Source organism: Drosophila willistoni, unplaced genomic scaffold (genome assembly GCF_018902025.1).
Source record: "Drosophila willistoni isolate 14030-0811.24 unplaced genomic scaffold, UCI_dwil_1.1 Seg586, whole genome shotgun sequence".
NCBI lineage: Eukaryota > Metazoa > Arthropoda > Insecta > Diptera > Drosophilidae > Drosophila > Drosophila willistoni.
In genome coordinates this window covers 83,528-102,844 of record NW_025814504.1, presented here as the reverse complement: position 1 = coordinate 102,844, position 19,317 = coordinate 83,528, and the positions used below count along the sequence as shown (strand labels likewise).

Here is a 19,317-nt window from a genome sequence, read left to right as displayed (position 1 = left end):
ACACGAGCACTCTAGCGCCGCCACTAGCCAACGGTTAATTCTGCCCTTATGGATCGCGTAGCAAAATACGTTCATACGCATGTTTTGCATGATTCTAGTCCGATTTCAATAATTTGGTAGTTTGGTAGAAATAGATAAGATAAATTAGTCCGCCAAATTTTATTGCGATGGTCAAAAAATTGCAAGAGGCAATCGGTTTTTTATAAATTATGGAGGAGTAAGTGGGCGTGGCAACATTTTAAAATATATATATTCTGTGCGCATACTAAGCCAGTACACATACTAAATTTGGTGACTTTAACTCTGTTATTTTTCGAGAAAATCAGTTTTGTTTAATTGGCGGGGGCGGAAATGGGCGTGGCAAAATTTTTAAATAGTCAATATCTGCGCCTCTATTAAGGTAGCTTACATACCGCGCCTCTATTAAGGTAGCTTTGCCGTGGCAAAAAGTTGGAACAATTTTTTTCTGCGCGCTAACTAAACGAGTATACAAACCAAATTTGTCTCTATCTGTTATACTTTTTCAGAAAAACAGTTTTGTGTAAATTCTGGGGGTGTAAGGGGGCGTGACCAAAATATTTACATATCACACGAGTCTACATACCAAATTTGGTGGCTCTAGCTCTTATAGTCTCCGAGATCTGCGTGTTCATACAGACGGACGGACGGACGAACGGACATGGCTAGATCGACGCGGTTGTTGATCCTGATCAAAAATATATATACTTTATGGGGTCCGAGAAGCTTCCTTCTGCCTGTTACATACATTTTGGCGACTTTAATACCTATGGGTGTATAGTATAATTAATGCTTTGAGCAATTATTTTTTCATCTTCTATCCACGATTGCTTGTTTTTCAGTAACATAGCGCAAATCATGTTTGAATTCTGTGATTTTTTCTTAATATTTTCAAAAATATTTTTGTTTGAGTTTTTTTCTTTCAGATATTTAATTTTTCGTACCTTTTCCGTTTGCAAAAGAATTCTTAAATGTCGATTTTTTTTATTGAAAAGTTTGACTTTCTGTTTTTCTTTTCTTAAATTCTCTGACATTTCAAAGTACTTTTTTCTGTAGTACGCTTCATTTTGCTCATTTTTAAGGCAATTTGCACAGAATTCAATTTGTGTCTCAATAGAGCTGCAATTATTCTTATTTCCATTACCAACCTCGGTTGCAGCATTTGGAGAATTCAAAATTTCAGAATCTTCTTCTGTGCAAAAATCATACACATCATAATTATTATCTTTTTCCGAGATATTCAACTTTATGTCGGTTTCTTCAAATAAGCGAAGAGTCGGTATAGCACCTGCTTTCAGATATTTTACGCGGACAAATTTTTTTTCAAAATTTAAGTTGCAAATTAACGCCTTGTCAACATTGACGTCAGATTGCAAATTACATTTTAAAACCCACTGGCGACGGACAGCCTCGTTTTTAGGAAACTTAAAAAGCCGTTCGGGAAAGTGCTCTGAGCCATCTCTGTGGCTTCTCAGGCACGACTTAATAACACACTTAAGCCCACTTTTCCTACCATGAGTCACTTCTCCATCAAAACTGTTGACTCTTGGACCTACAATGTTTGGCCATAAAAAGAAACTGATACAACTCAGAAATGCATTTCAAAGACCACGCAAAAGTCAAATCTTGTTCGTGGGCCACATGTCGACAGAATTTCGCTGCTTGTACAAGCGTACACATTTTGTTTTTTTACTTTTTAGTCTTACTAATTGAAAATTGAAATATCATACAGCCGCAATATTTCAAACGAAATTGAAGCAGCCGCAGCCCATTGAAAATTTTATCAGGCAAAATTTATGCAAGAGCCTAAAGCCTCAAATGGAATGAAGTGAAGTTATGTTAGTTATTATGAATTATTTTTTTCGGTTTGTTTTTTGTTTAAGCACTTGGTAATATACAAATGATTGCCGTTTATTGTCACATGCAAGAACGCGACGAGGCGTTGCTGCATGCCCCTCACACATTTCGAGTTGGAGAATTTGATTATCTGAAATGTCAAGGCAAATCTTAACAAAAAGGGACAAGGCAGAACTGAAACTGTTTATCAATTAACACCGGAAACCAACTTCTAAGCTTCGATCTTCGCAAGGATATTGAGCAAGGGTATAGTTAAAAATAAATCACCAAATTTTATGTCTTGACAAACAACTAATTATTTACTGCCTATTGATTTAAAAATTGTTACGAATTCATGTTATTTACTAATTTTTTACTCCCATGTTTGTGAGTTTGACCTAAACACCTGAAATACTGTTCAATCAATAATTGCAGGTTATAAATTAGTAACTAAATCACAAATTAAAGAAAATTTTAATAAATTATTTCGGTGCTTAACGGAAATAGTTGTATATAATGTTAAGTTAACAGCATCATTTGCCAGCCATTTCAGATTCAAAGAAAGCTCTGTTAATATAGAACTGTTGCCGACCGAGCAACAAGTTGTTTTCATACGATGGTCGAGCGGAAACGCCACGGAAAAATTCGAAATTTGACTACTTTATACCTTAGTTAGACTGGATTTCGTATGGAAAGTCGGACATCCGTTGACTGCAGAGACTGCAAGTTTCCATTGTATGCAGTCAGTATTTGTTCACCACGGAAAAGGGCTTCTTAAATATATGATGCTGGACTTAATTCCACAAATATATTCACAGAAATGATATGCCTGTATTCTTAAATACCTCAATGAGTAATCGGTTCAATCAAATTGCAAAATCGTCCAAATCGATATAAAATCAAAGCCGTCGTAATTCAAAACTGCTGCTGCACGTTTTTGACATTTGATTGTGAACCTAAGAGAACAAGACGAATTTGGCGAATTTCGTACACCTAAAAGTAAGTATCTGCGAAAAATTTAATGAGGTCATAAAATTTTAATATGTGACTTGTTTTCGAAGCGATGTTTGAATGTTGTATGAATGTCGTAGACGCGGTTTCGAAGTTTGAATTTAGTTCGCGTTTTTAGGAAACACTAATATAAACGGGATATATAGAAACTTTTAAAACAAAACAACCATGAAACACCATATACTTAAATTTTTAAATTCTGAAATTTTAACGAACACTAAGTTTAATTTTTAATTAAAAAATTACTTCCCGATTTTTGTGCTTTTGTGTAATTTTGATGAAGAATCGTTTGTTTTTCTCTTAATTTTGATGTAAAGAAGTTATAACTTTGCAATTGTTAAATATAATGGTTAGATTTTCTAGATATTGGTTAGGTTAGTTTAAGCAGGCCATCCACTAGGAGTACCACAGACAGATACTTTTAAAACAAACCAACCACGAAACACCATAACCTTAAATTTTTAAATTCTGAAATTTTAACGAACACTAAGTTTAATTTTTAATTAAAAAATTACTTCCCGATTTTTGTGCTATTGTGTAATTTTGATGAAGGATCGTTTGTTTTTCACTTAATTTTGTTGTAAAGAAGTTATTACTTTGCAATTATTAAATATAATGGTTAGGTTTTCTAGATATAGGTTAGGTTAGTTTAAGCAGGCCATCCACTAGGAGTCCCACAGACAGATTTTCGTCGGGGTGCGGGAGCGGGGGCTTATATCTGACAGGACATCAAGAGTTGATAAATTGTTCGCTTGGCTGCATCCTGAAGCGATTTCTTAGATGGGGTAGCTATGCCTCGTTACCAAGGCTGCACAGGATGTGTCTAAGTGTTTCTTGAACATCCCGAACATCCCACGTATATTGTTCGCTTGGCTGCATCCTGAAGCGTTTTCAGCAGATGGACTCCTAGGTACCTAAGCCTCATCGCTGCCAAGGCTACACAGGAGGTGTGCAAGCGTTTCTGGAACATCCGCAACCTTTAATTTTCTGTGAGCATCCTGCAATCCTAGAATCTGCGCTGACGGTCTGTCGCCTTGCTGCACATAATCTTGGATAGGACTGGTACGCTTACAGGATACAGGTTACAGGATCTTTTAAAATTTAGCCAATTTGGCAAATTTCCAAATAAAAGAATATATTTTTACAATTTCGCCTAATTATATGTACTTCGTAACTTTGGCCGAAAGGACATTAAAAATCACAATGATATGATATAAAGGATTATGTATATGTTTTTCGTAACCTTTAACCATTTTTTATAGAATGTGTTCTTAATTTTGATGTAATGTAATAAAAAAATATATTTCGTATAATGAATGATAACTTTTAACTTTTGTAACATTTTATGGAATTAATTTTAAAATTTGTACTTAATTTTGATGAAGAGTTTTATTCTTATTCGGTGTTAAAATTTTACTTAATTTTGATATAAAGGATTAAACGTAACCACTTTTGTAACTTTTTGGGTATTATGTTCTAAATTTGTATTTCCCAATTTTTGTCAAAAGAAACAATAAGGATTTTAAAAATGTTTAGATTAGAGGGATGAATGTATGCTAAAATTTGTAGTTAATTTTGATGTAGAATTTTATATGTATAACTTAAGTGTGGCCAAAGGGACAATATTCAACTTTAGTAACTTTTTGCAATTGACATATGTATGTAATTTTGATGTAAAGGAAGAAATCTGTTTCCTGTTTTACTAGGACTGGATTAAAAATTTGTTGTTATATATTTTTTTAAAATTCGCGTGTTTTTCATGTAAGGATTTTATCTATTTTTTAATTTTTGTCTCAAGCACCAACACGATAATTTTTGAAACTTTTTATTTAAATAATTTTCAAGCTCGCAGCAATATTGCTACTATTCGACTGAAATATTTTCTTTCAACTCATATGACCTTTTGTGAGTGAGTATTTCTAGTAACTAGATTGACTTGCTATGATATGAGAAACTTTAAAAATTAATTGAAAATTAAATTAAAAAATAAAATATTACCCCCGAAACGGATTTTCTAGCTACTCCCATGTTTGTAATCACATTAAATGTCGATGTCTAGTAACAAATTGCTCTGCACAGGTTGCAAAAATACCATTAAACATTATCCCATCAATGTGTATATTATGTATGCCCACATATACCCTTGAAGAGGGTAGTTTAAAATTAGTCAGATGTTTGTAACGCACAGAAGGAGACGTTTCCGACCCCATAAAGTATATAAATTCTTGATCAGCATGAGAAGCTGAGCCGATATAGCCATGTCCGTCTGTCCGTCTGTGCGTATGCGTTTTACTCAGCCGTCTTAAAAACTATATCATACAGCTCTAGAAGAAACATTTTTGCAAAAATTGGAGTATCCCCATGAAATTTACCAATATGATAGTATTGAATAAAATCTCAGATCTCAATCTCAAAATTTGAATCTGATCGTATAAATAAAATACAAGTTACAGTCAATATAAATCGGTTTAAACGCTGCCGGCAGCGCTGCTTGCTGCCTACTACGTCATCATCAAATCAACAGAGCACACGCATACACACACAGACGCAACGCTACATGAACTGTATGTGTATGCGTGCCGTGCGTTGCTTAGGGAATAATGGAAGAAGAAAAAATTGTAGTTAAAAGTGAAATAATATTTTGTTTGTGAATTGATGAATAGAGTTGCAGGGCAAGAAATTTCAAAAAGGAAAAATATTATTGCCAAGTATACTGCAAGGGTATATAAAGTTCGGCATAGCCGAAGTTAGTTTCTTTCATATTTTTCAATATATTTACTTTTTTATACCCTTGCAAAAAGGGTATATTAATTTTGGTCAGAAGTGTGCAACGCATAGAAGGAAGCATCTCCGACCATATAAAGTATATATATTCTTGATCAGCATGACGAGACGAGTTCATATAGCCATGTCCGTCCCTCCGTCCGTCCGTCCGTCCGTCTGTCCGTCTGTCCGTCCGTCTGGATCAACGCAAACTCCTCGTAGACCGTAAGAGCTACAGAGTTGAAATTTTGCATGTAGGCTTGTATATACTGCAGGCGTTGTATATCTCGGATTCAGCCGGATCGGATCACTATATCATATAGCTCCCATACAAATGGCAAAGTCACGAACAGTGACTTTTCATAATAACTTCGTTATTTTCCGAGCTATTGTCGTGAAATTTAATATTGGTGAGTTAATTACACATATTAACGACTATGCCAAATTTGATCAAGATCGGGTGACTATATCATATAGCTCCCATAGGAACGATCGGTCGAAAACAGTGACTTTTGTCAATAACTTCGTTATTTTTAAAGTGATTGCTTTCAAATTAAATATTTGTTAGTTTTATATATCTATTAATGTCTGTGCCGAATTTGATAAAGATCGGGTAACTATATCACATAGCTCCCATAGGAACGATCGGTGGAAAACAGTGACTTTGATCAATATCGTCGTTATTTGCTATGCTAAGATTGTAGGCCGTTCTTTCGGAAACAGCTTTTTTAGATAAAACGTTTTTCCACTTTAATGGCTATAGGCAAGGAAAGAGTTACCAAAAAAATTGCAAGGGTATACAAACTTTGACGCGGTCGAAGTTAGCCCCGGCCCTCTGGTTTAATTATATTTAGGGCCGGGGCTAACTTCGACCGCGTTAAAGTTTGTATACCCTTGCAACTTTTCTGGTAACTCTTTCCTTACCTATAGCCATCAAAATGAAAAAACGTTTTTTCTAAAAAGGCTAAAGTTTGCGAAAGAACGGCCTACAATCTTAGCATAAGAAATAACGAAGATATTGATCAAAGTCACTGTTTTCTACCGATCGTTCCTATGGGAGCTATATGATATAGTCACCCGATATTTATCAAATTCGGCACAGTCATTATATCTGTTAATATTTAATTTGAATATTTAATTTGAAAGCAATCGCGTTAAAAGTAACGAAGTTATTCAAAAAAGTCACTGTTTTCGAAAGATCGTTCCTACGGGACCTATATGATATAGTCACCCGTTCTTGATCCAATTTGGCATAGTCGTTTATATGTGTAATTAACTCACCAAGATTAAATTATATAATAGCTCAGAAAATAATGAAGTTAATGTGATGAACAATAAACCACTGTGTTTAATATCTCATAAGAACTTAACTTTATTTTTACTTCAATGTTACTGAACTGTGTCTGCCACTGCCAGAACACATCTTGATCGTTCGTTTGCTTGCTTATTACTAAATTTTCAATTCTTACGCAACTACGTAGGACATATAGGTTTATAAAGAGTGACAGAGACAGAGCATACCAGACTGGCGCCAGTATATTCTAGAAAACTTAAGAGAAAATACAAAAACAAAAGCATTGTGAGATGTGCAAGATCATTCATGAGTCCTTGCCTTGCTGCGTATAGCAATGTAAGTTAAATGACAATTGGTTCCTCAACATCCCGCCCCCCCCTGAAACTCCGTTTCTCAACCCGGTAGGGCTGCAATCTTTGTGATAGGGCGAGTGACTTGTCCTGATTTGGTGAGAACCTGAACCGCTCAGACGAGGCCATCAGCTCCTGTGAACAGCTGAGTTACCCGTCCTAAGAGCCATGCCGATGGAGGCGCGTTAGAGTCCTTGATCAGTACAAGATTACCGATCGCAATGTTTGGTAACTTGGTGGTCCATTTCGGGCGCTGTTGTAGCGATGTCAAGTATTCTTGATGCCAACGTTTCCAAAATCCTTGAAGCATTGCTTGAACATGCTGCCAGTAGCTCAATCGATTGGTCGGAATCTGCTAATAGCTGTCTTCAGGAACTGCTGTATATGTTCTGCCAATTAAGAACTGTGCCGGTGACAGGTAGGCAATTTCAGTATCCGATCCTGTGCACAATGGTCGCGAATTAACGACAGATTCTATTTGCGAAAGCAGTGTGTGCATCTGCTCAAAGGTGAGGACGTTCGTTCCTATTACACGTCGCAAATGCAGCTTAACCGAGCGTACTGCCGACTCCCACTTACCACCCCAGTGTGGTGAATATGGAGGAATAAAATTCCAGTTGATGCCTTGATCCGCAAGGGCTTTTGAAACGACATCATTGTGCTCGCGTGAAGCGAGAAGCTGTACCATTTCTAGTGCACGTTTTGCACCGACAAAGTTGCGTCCGTTGTCGCTATACATTTGGGAGCATTTCCCACGACGAGCCATAAAACGTTTTAATGCCGCCAAGAATGTGTCGGTGCTGAGATCAGTGGCCAGCTCCAGATGAAGAGCTGAAGTAACCATACATACAAACAGGCAAATGTAGCCCTTTTCCTTCCTGGGGTTTCGTCCCTTGTGAACCTTCAACAAGATAGGTCCAGCATAATCGCATCCAGTATGCTCAAATGGAAAGGCTTGTCGCACTCGAACAGCCGGTAAATTGGCCATAAACTGATTTGCTGTGTGATGGCGCTGTCTAAAACAGTTTAAACACTCATGTGTGATACGTCGAATAAGATTTCGTGCGCCAATGATCCAATATTTCTGGCGAATTATTACAAACATTGCTGAAACTCCTGGATGCAGATTGACCTTATGCTCATGTTTCAGCAGCAATTCCACAAGGCGATGCTGTTTCGGCAAAACTACTGGATGCTTGGCATCTGCAGGCAATTGCGACCTTTCCAAACGTCCACCCACACGTATAATTCCATCTTCGTCAACGAAGGGAGATAGTTTGTTTAAAATTGATCGTCGCTCCAAAGATTGCTTCCTCAAAAGCAGCTGTCTATCGTCATTGAATTGATTTTGTGCCTGTCGTAGGCAAAACTTCCTTGCTCTGGTAACTTCATCGAACTTTAGAGGTCCTGAATATTTAGACTTGCTTGATTCGATGAACGAAGCGGAATACATATGCGACCACTCGAACCAGTCTGATCCAAGATGATGTCCTTCCGAGTAGTACCTCAAATGGGGAATCCTCAATATCCTTGGAAATGGTTGTCAAGATATTGGTTTTGAACTCAAGTTCTGCTGCTGGCTTGAGAATTGAGCAGCAAGTTGGTGGTCTATTCATTGTCTCTGAGTATAGTGTACAGTCGTGCAGCCAAGATGGTCCCTTCCACCATAGATCAAAGTTAATTAAGTCACTCGCTAGCATGCCTCGTGATGCACAATCTGCAGGATTCTCTTTAGTGCTGACATGTCTCCAAGCGCTACGTGGTATGGTCTCTAGTATTTCTGCCGTTCGGTTGGCAACAAATGTTTTAAGTTTACAGGGTTGATGCGAAAGCCATGACACAACGATTGTAGAATCGGTCCATGCGTGTATCTTAACATCCTTCTGGCGCAGACCAGACCTTACCGCTTGGAATAAACGAGCCAATAGTAGAGCTCCGCAAAGCTCCAATCGTGGCAACGACTTCTGCTTTAATGGTAAAACTCTTGTTTTAGCAGCAATGAGTGCCACTCCGATGCTTCCATCTAGGTGTGCCACACGGTTGTAAATGACAGCAGAGTAAGCCTTTAACGAAGCATCTGAAAATCCATGCAGTTCGATGTCATCGGGTTGATTGTCTACAAACCGTGGTATCTTCAAGTTCCTTAACGTGAAAATGTCCGTTCTGAACGTTTGCCATAAGTGCGCTTGCTTCGTTGGCAGTTCCGAGTCCCAATCCAGATTAAGCAGCCATAATTCTTGGAGCAGAATTTTAAACTTGATCACCACTGGCGCCAAAATGCCGAGTGGGTCAAAGATGCGTGCCGTGTCAGATAGCACTTGTCGCTTCGTACAAGTCATATGTTCCGATAATGAAACCTTATATGTTAGGACGTCTTCTCCAGGACGCCAATGCAGCCCAAGCACCTTTGCTGCCATCTTTGAGAAATCGATTTTATTTCCCTCGTTGCTGGCAATTCGTTTACTATTCGAGACCCATTTGCTTAGCTCCAATTGTGCCCGTGACATAAGGAGTATCAGCTTTTCCTTAATGTCGAGCAGTTCTTGTTCGTTCATGGCTCCTGTCAGTACGTCATCGACGTAGAAATCATCCAAAAGTATCCTACCCGCCCTTGGAAACTCGTATTCGTGATCAGTTGTCAGTTGTTCCAGCACTCTAACTGCCAGAAACGGTGCACATGCCGTGCCATAGGTGACTGTGGTCAACTTGTAATGCTTCAATGGTTCCTCAGGGTCATCTCTCCAAAGGATTCGTTGAAAATTCTGATGTTCAGGGGCCACTAAAATCTGTCTGAACATTTTGACGATGTCCGCAGAAAATACGAATCTGTGCATTCGAAAACGCAGACAAACGTTGAAGAGGTTGCGTTGTATACATGGGCCAATGTGAAGTGCGTCGTTAAGAGATCGTCCATCCCGATCTTGAAATGATCCATCGAACACCACCCGCAGCTTGGCGCCCATGACTGGATGGTGTGGCAAATAGAATGACTTCTTACATACGTTTGTGTCTTCGTCTGCAGCTACTTCCTTCATGTGACCCAGCTGGATATACTCTCTCATAAACTGAGTATATTTTAACTTCAAGCTGGAGTCCTTCATTAGAAGACGCTCGACTGCGAGAAAGCGCGATCTGGCTCCTTGAAATGTATCCGCAAATTGTGGGTTTGGTTCCTTAAAGGGCAAATCGACTATGTATCTTCCATTCGAGTTGCGGTTGTGGGTACGCCGGAAGTGCGTTTCGACCTTTTCATCCTCTTCGTTTACAGTTGTGTGTGATGGAACTTCCTCTAGTTCCCAAAATCTTTGCAGTAGTCCATCTATATTAATCGTAGTCAGCAATGACGTAGATGATGTTTGCAATCTTGAAGTGTATACCGATGTGATTACCCATCCAAATATGGTGTTAACTGCGATAGGGTGCCCTTGACCATCGCATAACTTCTCTCCGGTGAGAACTAACCAAATGCAATCATTGCCCAGCAAAATGTCGATTGAGGCGTTAGTTCTGAAGTCAGGGTCAGCCATTTAATATCCATTAAATACTGACAGTGATGAAGCATCAATGTTTTCACGTGCCAATGGTGATCTTTCCTAAAATGTGAGCTTTAATATCGATGCAATGACTCGACACACGAGACATCATCTGGAGAGAGCAGAAACCTCTGGTTATTCCTGCCTTGACGTCTGAGATGCCCGATGTGGCAACTCGAAATGGCGAACGTGCAAGCCCCAACGTCTGTACGCACCGTTCCGAAATGAATGACAAGTCTGAGGCGCTATCCAATAAAATACGGCACGTCAGCAAGGCTCCTTGAGAATTTCGGACGTGTACCAATGCAGTAGGTAGAGTGCTTCTTCGTTGGCCATTTGGGGTACTGGGTCTGGTAACATTCATCATTGCTATCGCTGATGCCGCTGGGGACTCCTCAGACTCCTAGAATGGCCTTCAGAATGCAGCATAGAATGATGGCGACGCTTGCCATACTTGCAAGAAGACTTCGAGCCACAAGCGCTTACTCCATGTCCAGTTCTCAAGCAATTAAAACACATATGTTTCTCCTTCGCAAAGGTGTAACGTTGCTTGACATTCAAGCTCTGGAATTGAGGACAAGCCGACAGTATGTGCTCAGTACTATGACATTTCATACAATTACCTGTAATGGCAAGCATGGTGAGTGCTTGCCTTTTTCCCTTTTCATCCCTCGGTTTGCTCGCTACATGATCGATAACTTGACTGAGCTCAAGGCGATCGCATCGTGAGTCCAAAAACTTGAGCAACTCTTCAATGGTAGGATTTTCGATATCTTGGCTTTTGTCGATCCATTCACGTCGGGTAGCCTCATCAACCTTGTTAATGATCAAGTATATGAGCCAGCAGTCACGGCCCGTTTGTCCAGAAGCGTCTAAAGCCCGAATAACATCACTGGCTCCGCATGTCAGAGCGCGTAGCGATGATGAGTTTTGCCCAACAGCTTTTGGCAAGCGGTGAATGTGTCTATCAGTAAATTCACCAAGTAACGGGGCTTTTCATATCGATCACTCAATGATTTTCATGCAGTGTCGTAATTTGCATCCACTACGGGCAAATGCTGGATGAGTATCGCTGCTTCTCCTATGACGCATCACTTCAGGTGATAAAACTTTTGGATATTCGTCAAAGTTGCCTTTCCGTGAATGGTACTCTCAAACAGGTCTTTAAAGGCATGCCATTCCTTGTAATCTCCACCGAAGAGCTTGATGTTGATTTTCGATAACTCACAATCTCTTGTTGCCGGTGTTGCAACCGATTGTGAGCCTGACGAAGACGAAGATTGCTGTGGCGAGAGCAATCTCTCAACCAATAGTTGCTGCTGCTCCATTTGCCGTTGCTGGTGTTCCATTTGACTCTGCATCTGGAGTTCCATTTGACGCTGCTGGTGTTCCATTTGACCCTGCATCTGGAGTTGTAGTTGTTGCTGTTGATTCTGCATTTGTTGCAGAATTCCTTGGAAGAGCGAACCATCGTTACCAGCCGCGCCGATTTCTTCCAACTTGCCTGACGGAGCCAAGGCAGCTCGTAAAGCCTTAAGGCGGGCATTTGCTATTTCATATTTCTTCTCGTATATCCCGAAGTCTTCGGTAGGGTCCACATAACCCTCTAGTTTGTCGTATTTGGCCAATTCGTCGCCAGACTTCACGAACTCGTTCCACGCATTGGACAAAGTTTCCAATTTGGTGTCAATTGCGAAGACGTCGGCATCCTGTGCAGGATTCTCTGCATATCCATATATGCGGGTAATGGTTGTCTTCAATCTTCCTCTGGCCTTTATGAATATTTTCATTTCCTCCATGATGAGATGTCAAGAAAAAATTTCAAGACGCGTGTTTCTCCCAGAGATGTGTTCCCTCACGATCTCGTCAATTATATCGATAACGGATACCGATAGGCGAGTGGCGCCACCGTTTGTCCGCGCTTTTTCCAATAAGCACGCGATTGTCTATTCGATAGTAGGCCAGAACTATCGACTACTAACTTTTAGGTTAACAATTAATTGCAACCACGTTGCAACAAATTATTAAGCAATGAGTAACAAACAAACAATGCCCAACGATCCGGCTCGCAGGACCAAATTATGATGAACAATAAACCACTGTGTTTAATATCTCATAAGAACTTAACTTTATTTTTACTTCAATGTTACTGAACTGTGTCTGCCACTGCCAGAACACGTCTTGATCGTTCGTTTGCTTGCTTATTACTAAATTTTCAATTCTTACGCAACTACGTAGGACATATAGGTTTATAAAGAGTGACAGAGACAGAGCATACCAGACTGGCGCCAGTATATTCTAGAAAACTTAAGAGAAAATACAAAAACAAAAGCATTGTGAGATGTGCAAGATCATTCATGAGTCTTTGCTTTGCTGCGTATAGCAATGTAAGTTAAATGACAATTGGTTCCTCAACATAATGAGAAAAGTCACTGCTCGTAACTTTGCCATTTGTATGGGTGCTATATGATATAGTGATCCGATCCGACTGAATCCGAGATATACAACCCCTGCAGTATATACAAGCCCACATGCAAAATTTCAGCTCTCTTACGGTCTAGGAGGAGTTTGCGTTGATCCAGACGGACGGACGGATGGACGGACGGACATGGCTATTTTGTCTCGTCATGCTGACCAAGAATATATATACTTTATATGGTCGGAGATGCTTCCTTCTATGCGTTGCACACTTCTGATCAAAATTAATATACTCTTTTTGCAATTATATTTCTTTTATTTGTATACTTAATAATATATATTTAATTAAATTTATATTTAATATATATAATTTATTTATTTAATATACTATAAACAATTTTTTTAAGTAATTGAGGAGTGGTATCTCTTTTGTTTTGGTTTTAGTCGTGCCCTTTTGGTGCGCTTTCTTTATTTGTTTTAATCTACCAGTTTTTCTCCTCCTGCTTGAACGATGACAAACCTTCGATATCATTGAGAAAAGAGTTCTATGGCGTCAAGTTGTGTCGACCGGTTGTGTTCCTCGTGGTTGCTCGAATAAAAAGAGTGTAGTTATGTAATAATTAAGTGATAAATGTATTAAGAAATAATGTTGAATAAAACTGTACGATTGATTGTGAGTAAATACGGCCTAGAAATTCGGAAGGAAAAAGTGGGATTGTGCTAACAATCCCACAAATTGTCCCCACAAATTAGTGTCAGAAGTCAGATATGTACATTTACATGGTGCATCGAACTTACGTGCAGTTAAAAGATGTTGTTAAATAAAGAACACTAATAATTAAAAAAAAAACGTTCGAAGCGAAAAATTCATTAAAATTGAGTCGCCAAAGACAGAACAAGTTCGAAAAAAAATTTGTGTTTGATTTAACCTTAATGTACAAAGAGCGGTAAAAAACCACCCCAATTGATGAATGCTTGTATGTTAGAGAGAGACAGTGAAACGTCCAAGTTTAAGTGAGAATGAAAAGTGTGGAGGTGCGAACAGAATAGAGAGAACGTGACAAAGAGGCAGAAAGCGCAAAGAGATTGACGATCGTTGAAATTTTGCAAAAATTTACGTGGCAATGAGGCTGGCATAGCGTAATTTTTGTAAATGTGTTGGAGTATCGTCGTGGGAACTATTCACTGAGATGCTAGATTTATGTGGCAAATGGCCTGGAACATAGAATCTATGTGGTGAGCAGCTGTACCTAGAGTGGGAAATTCTTGAGAATTGGCGGCAAGCGAAGCTTGTAAAAATTGGCGGCAAGAGAAGCTACAACAATTGGCGGCAAGAGAAAGAAAGCATTAGACTCACAAGTTTGGCGGCGTCACTGCGAAAAATTTGTACAAGAGGGAGACATCGGAAAGATGTCATCAGAACGAAAGATGTTATAATTTAAATTGAGTTGATGCAATCATTAAATTAAATCAATATAAATTTATGTCAAAATTATAACTAATAATTTAAAGATTGGCTTGAATAAAAGTAAAGTAACTTAAAGTTGATTCAAAAGTAAAGTAAATTAATGTTGATTCAAAGTAAAGTAAATAAATTTGGAAGAAAGAGAAAATTAAATTACTAACAATAGAGTAAGATTATACTTTTGTAAAATATATTTAAATTTCAGCTGTAACGAGTAAGCCACGACGAATATAAAATGAATAGAGACGAAGTATTAAGTTTAAATGTAAATGAGGTCAAAGCAAAGTTGGCCAGTTTGAATTTGGCAATAACTGGTAGAAAGCAATCGTTGCAAGATCGTCTTCTCGAATATTTCAGTTTGCTGGCTGACGAAGTCGAGGTTGAATCCGAAAGTGATGATGCGGGATCATTTCAGTCTACGGCACCAACTGCAGTTAGAAATAATTTTACTTTGCGCGACATTGAGGATTCTCTTTCTTCGTTCAGTGGGTCAGGTCAACCGTCTATAGAAAATTGGTTACGGGATTTTGAAGATAATGCAGAAGCAGTTCAATGGAACTCTTTACAGAAATTTATCTATGCGAAGCAATTATTAAAAGGTGCAGCAAAAGTTTTTGTGCGTAGTGAGTGAGAAGTGACTGATTGAATATCATTAAAAAGAATTTTGTTAAGCGAGTTCGGCTCAGAAGTATCAGCAATTCAAGTACATAAATTGTTGCGAAATAGACGTAAACGCCCAAATTAAGATTTTCGTGAGTACCTTTATAATCTAAGGGAAATAGGCAGTTCCATAAACTTAGATGAAGCTAGTGTTATAGAATATTTCATAGAAGGAATACCTGATTCAAAAGCTAACAAAAGTAACTTGTATCAGGCAAAGACAGTCATTCAGCTGAAGGAACAGATTACAATTTACCAAAAGGTTTACTTTGGTCGCCATCAACTGGTAAATAGAAACAGAAATCATAATGAGAAGGATGATAGAAAAGCGGAAATATCTAAACAACCGAGAAAATGCTTTAAGTGTGGCGAAGTATCTCATTTGAGTGTTTAAAGATTAAGTGCTTTAAATGCGATCAGATAGGGCATAAAGCATCAGTATGCCCGAAAGTACAATGTCAAAGGAAATCAATGTAAAAGGAAAAGCTATTTTCAAAACAATATCATGTGGAAACGTTGAGCTGTCGGCACTCATAGATACTCATAGATACAGGATGTGACCTATGTTTAATAAGAGATGATATTATCAAAAAACTTCATGGTGTAGAATTAAGCGATGAACGAAACCGTTTATTGGGAGTGTGTAAAAGTGAGCTAACTACTATAGGTAGTTTTAAAGCGTAGGTTACTATTGATGGTCTTCAATGGCCCTTAACGTTCCATGTTTATAGAAAAGAGGATATTGACTATGAAGTAGTGATTGGAAACAACATTTTAGAATTAGCTGATATGGTTATCACAAAGGGAAATGCTACTTTTAAGCCTAAGGAAGAAGATGTGATGCCAAACACAGAAGCGAAAGAAACTGTACACAATGAAGAAGTGAAAACTCCGAAGGGTATGTTACAGGAATTGTTTGTTTTTATTAGCTGAAGAAGAAAAGAGTGAAATAGATTTGTGCCATATAACTAAATCGGACGTCAAAGAAGTCAAGCAGCTTATTCACAGTTATGTACCACAACCGTCAAAGAAGAGTCCAGTCGAAATGAAAATATTATTAAGTGACGAATGCCCAGTATACGAACGGCCGAGGCGTTTATCTTTCGTTGATAAAGGTATTGTGGACTCAACAGTAGAAAAATTATTAACCGGGGTTGAGATGAGGACTAGTAGTTTCCCTGAGTTACAAGAACTTTTGGAAGAGGAAGCCATAGAAGAGCTGGAAGTTGAACGATTTTAACGTTCGTCAGGAAGCTCAGCATAATATGGAGAGAATCCAAGAGGAAAATCGTAAAAGTTATAACAAAAAACGCAAAAAGGTAGTTGAGTATAAAATTTGTGATTTGATAGCAATTAAGCGAACGCAATATGGTTCAGGATTAAAACTTAGGCTAAATATTTTGGACCATATAGGGTGGTGAAACTTAAGTCTCATGGACGATATGACGTAGAAAAGGTAGGAGATCACGAAGGTCCTGGGAAAACCTCAACTGTCACAGAGTATATGAAGTCGTGGAATGGTCAAGTGAATTCATCAGACGATTCAATATTCGAGGCGAATGATAAGTCAGTCCGGCCGAATGTGGGAATGGGTCGAGAGACGAGAAGCGGTCGATTGTATTGAACCAGTTCAGAGGTTCATAATTTAAAGGTTATCAACGATATCGATGACAAACCATCGATATTATTGAGAAAAGATTTCTATGGCGTCAAGTTGTGTCGAATAAGAAGAGTATAGTTATGTAATAAATAAGTGATAAATATATAAAGAAATAATGTTGAATATAACTGTAAGATTGATTGTGAGTAAAAACGGCCTAGAAACTCGGGAGGAAAAAGTGGGATTGCACTACGAGTGCCACATCTATATTTTAAAAAATTACCCCTGACGGACGGACATTCCCAGAATACCGACTCTGTTGCTTATCGACCGTTTTTTATTTTTAAGACTGTAAAATTTCTATTTTCCTATTGCTTTTGTGCTTTTCAGAAGCACCGCATAAACTTTCCATCAGCCATTTGCTATTTTTTTTTAAATTTAGAATAAATTTTCGATGCTCGCTGCATTCATGCGATTCACTGTACCAATCTAAGTAATTCGGGTCCTTCTCAATATTCGAAAGGCATTCATTAATAATTTTTTCTTTTAGTTTGCGCGCATGTGGGAAATTTTTAAAGAACTTATATTGCTGCTTCATCAGGTTAAATAAATGATTTTGTGGGGCTTTAAGCTTTAGGTTGTTGTTTGTAGTTTTAAAATTTTTGTTAATGATAAAAAATACCGATTCATCATAATTTGCAATCTCTTCTTTTAAAAGTTCTTTGCATGAATCGCAATTGAACTTTTGTTGGGCTTTATGCATAACAAATCCTACGAAATATTTCAATGAATTCTCAGTGGCTATACTGATTTCAGTTGTCTGTTCTTTATCAGCCTCGGATACTTCATCCTTCATATTTTACTCTAAGATTATGTTAAAATGTTCGTAATACACCTGATCTTGGTCATTTACGTTTTCAATTGCCAGTTCATGCTTTGTTTCTTCAATAACATTTATTAGCATATCTTCATCTGGCTCGCAATTACCTGTTGTCGTTTTTGAAGTTATTAATTTCATTGACAACATTTTTGATATTATTGCATTGAATTGGAATAACATAGGATTATTGTTTGTGCCACCCCTACTTCTTATTAGGTAAAATACATGTTTGTGCCACACCTACTTCTTATTAGGTAAAATACATGTTCTAGCGCATCTTGGTTTAGACGTGTCAACATTAAAAAGAATACACTCCGTGCCCTTCATTCCAAATATCGCTTGTAAGCATTAGTATTGTGTTTATTGATAGAACTATTCCATCTAAACAATAAACTTTTGTGCGATATAGACACTTCTTAAAATAGTCTCTCATTTCTATTATGTATTAAAGAACTTATAATGCTGCTTCATCAGGTTAAATAAATGATTTTGTGGGGCTTTAAGCTTTAGGTTGTTGTTTATAGTTTTAAAATTTTTGTTAATGATAAAAAATTCCGATTCATCATAATTTGCAATCTCTTCTTTTAAAAGTTCTTTGCATGAAGCGAAAGATCTTTTACACGTTGTCACTGTCTTTCTGGATCGCTGATTTATTCGGATTTCTATCATAAATATTACTGCTATTCAAGCAATCAAACAACCTGTTTACTTTTTCTATAAATTTAGATGTATCGATTGCCACATCTTCGCAGTCAATAAATTTGCCATGTTGAATCAATGTTTTAATGGCGGATGATACTGTTTGGCTAAATACCTGCGTTGCATATTTACCCTTCATCTTTTCGAAATAATTTTGAAATATGTGTTTCCTTGTTAATTGTGGTCACATTCTTGTAGAAGTGTTGCTCGTGTCAATTTCAAGCAATCTCACCACTACATGCCAGGAGACTGTACCATCAGGAGTCTCAATAGAATCTCGCATTAGAATGTTTCTAAAGAATTTTGTGAGGTGGGGGACATCATATATGCCATATATTTTCTGGTCATCCAGAGAAAAATAGGGTGCTTCGTTAACTATTCCAAGTTTATTGAATGCCCCTCGATTGTTGGGCCTTGATCGCATACTACTGCTCTTATAAAAAGGCCTAGGGTTCTTGCGGCTCTTATATTTGAATCTATTAATTGTGTTAACTTATGAGCAGTTGGCATATAGCCCCCTCACCATGAAAACACATATTTGCTTACATAAAGCGTCAGTTTTTTCGTAGCCATCATCCACAAATCCTTCCACTTATCCAATCTCATTCATATAGGCCTTCGAAGAATAAAAATGAAGTAAGTAAGTCGACTCGTCGACTTGGGTATACCATACACCAGGTGAAACAAATATTTAAAATTTCGAAAACAAAATGTATGTCTATTAAATTGTTTTAACATGCCTCATAACCATATGCTATCTCACTCACTCTACAAACACACGAGCACTCTA

At 38.0% G+C, this 19,317-nt stretch overlaps 1 long non-coding RNA gene across 1 annotated transcript; it reads right to left on the bottom strand.

The window, feature by feature from the left end:
• Positions 1-3,457: 3,457 nt before the first annotated feature.
• On the bottom strand, positions 3,458-4,177 carry LOC124461662. Its single transcript, XR_006955204.1, has 2 exons — positions 4,011-4,177; positions 3,458-3,956 (listed from the first exon to the last, which is right to left on the bottom strand). It is a non-coding gene; the product is annotated as an uncharacterized LOC124461662 (long non-coding RNA).
• Positions 4,178-19,317: the final 15,140 nt, after the last annotated feature.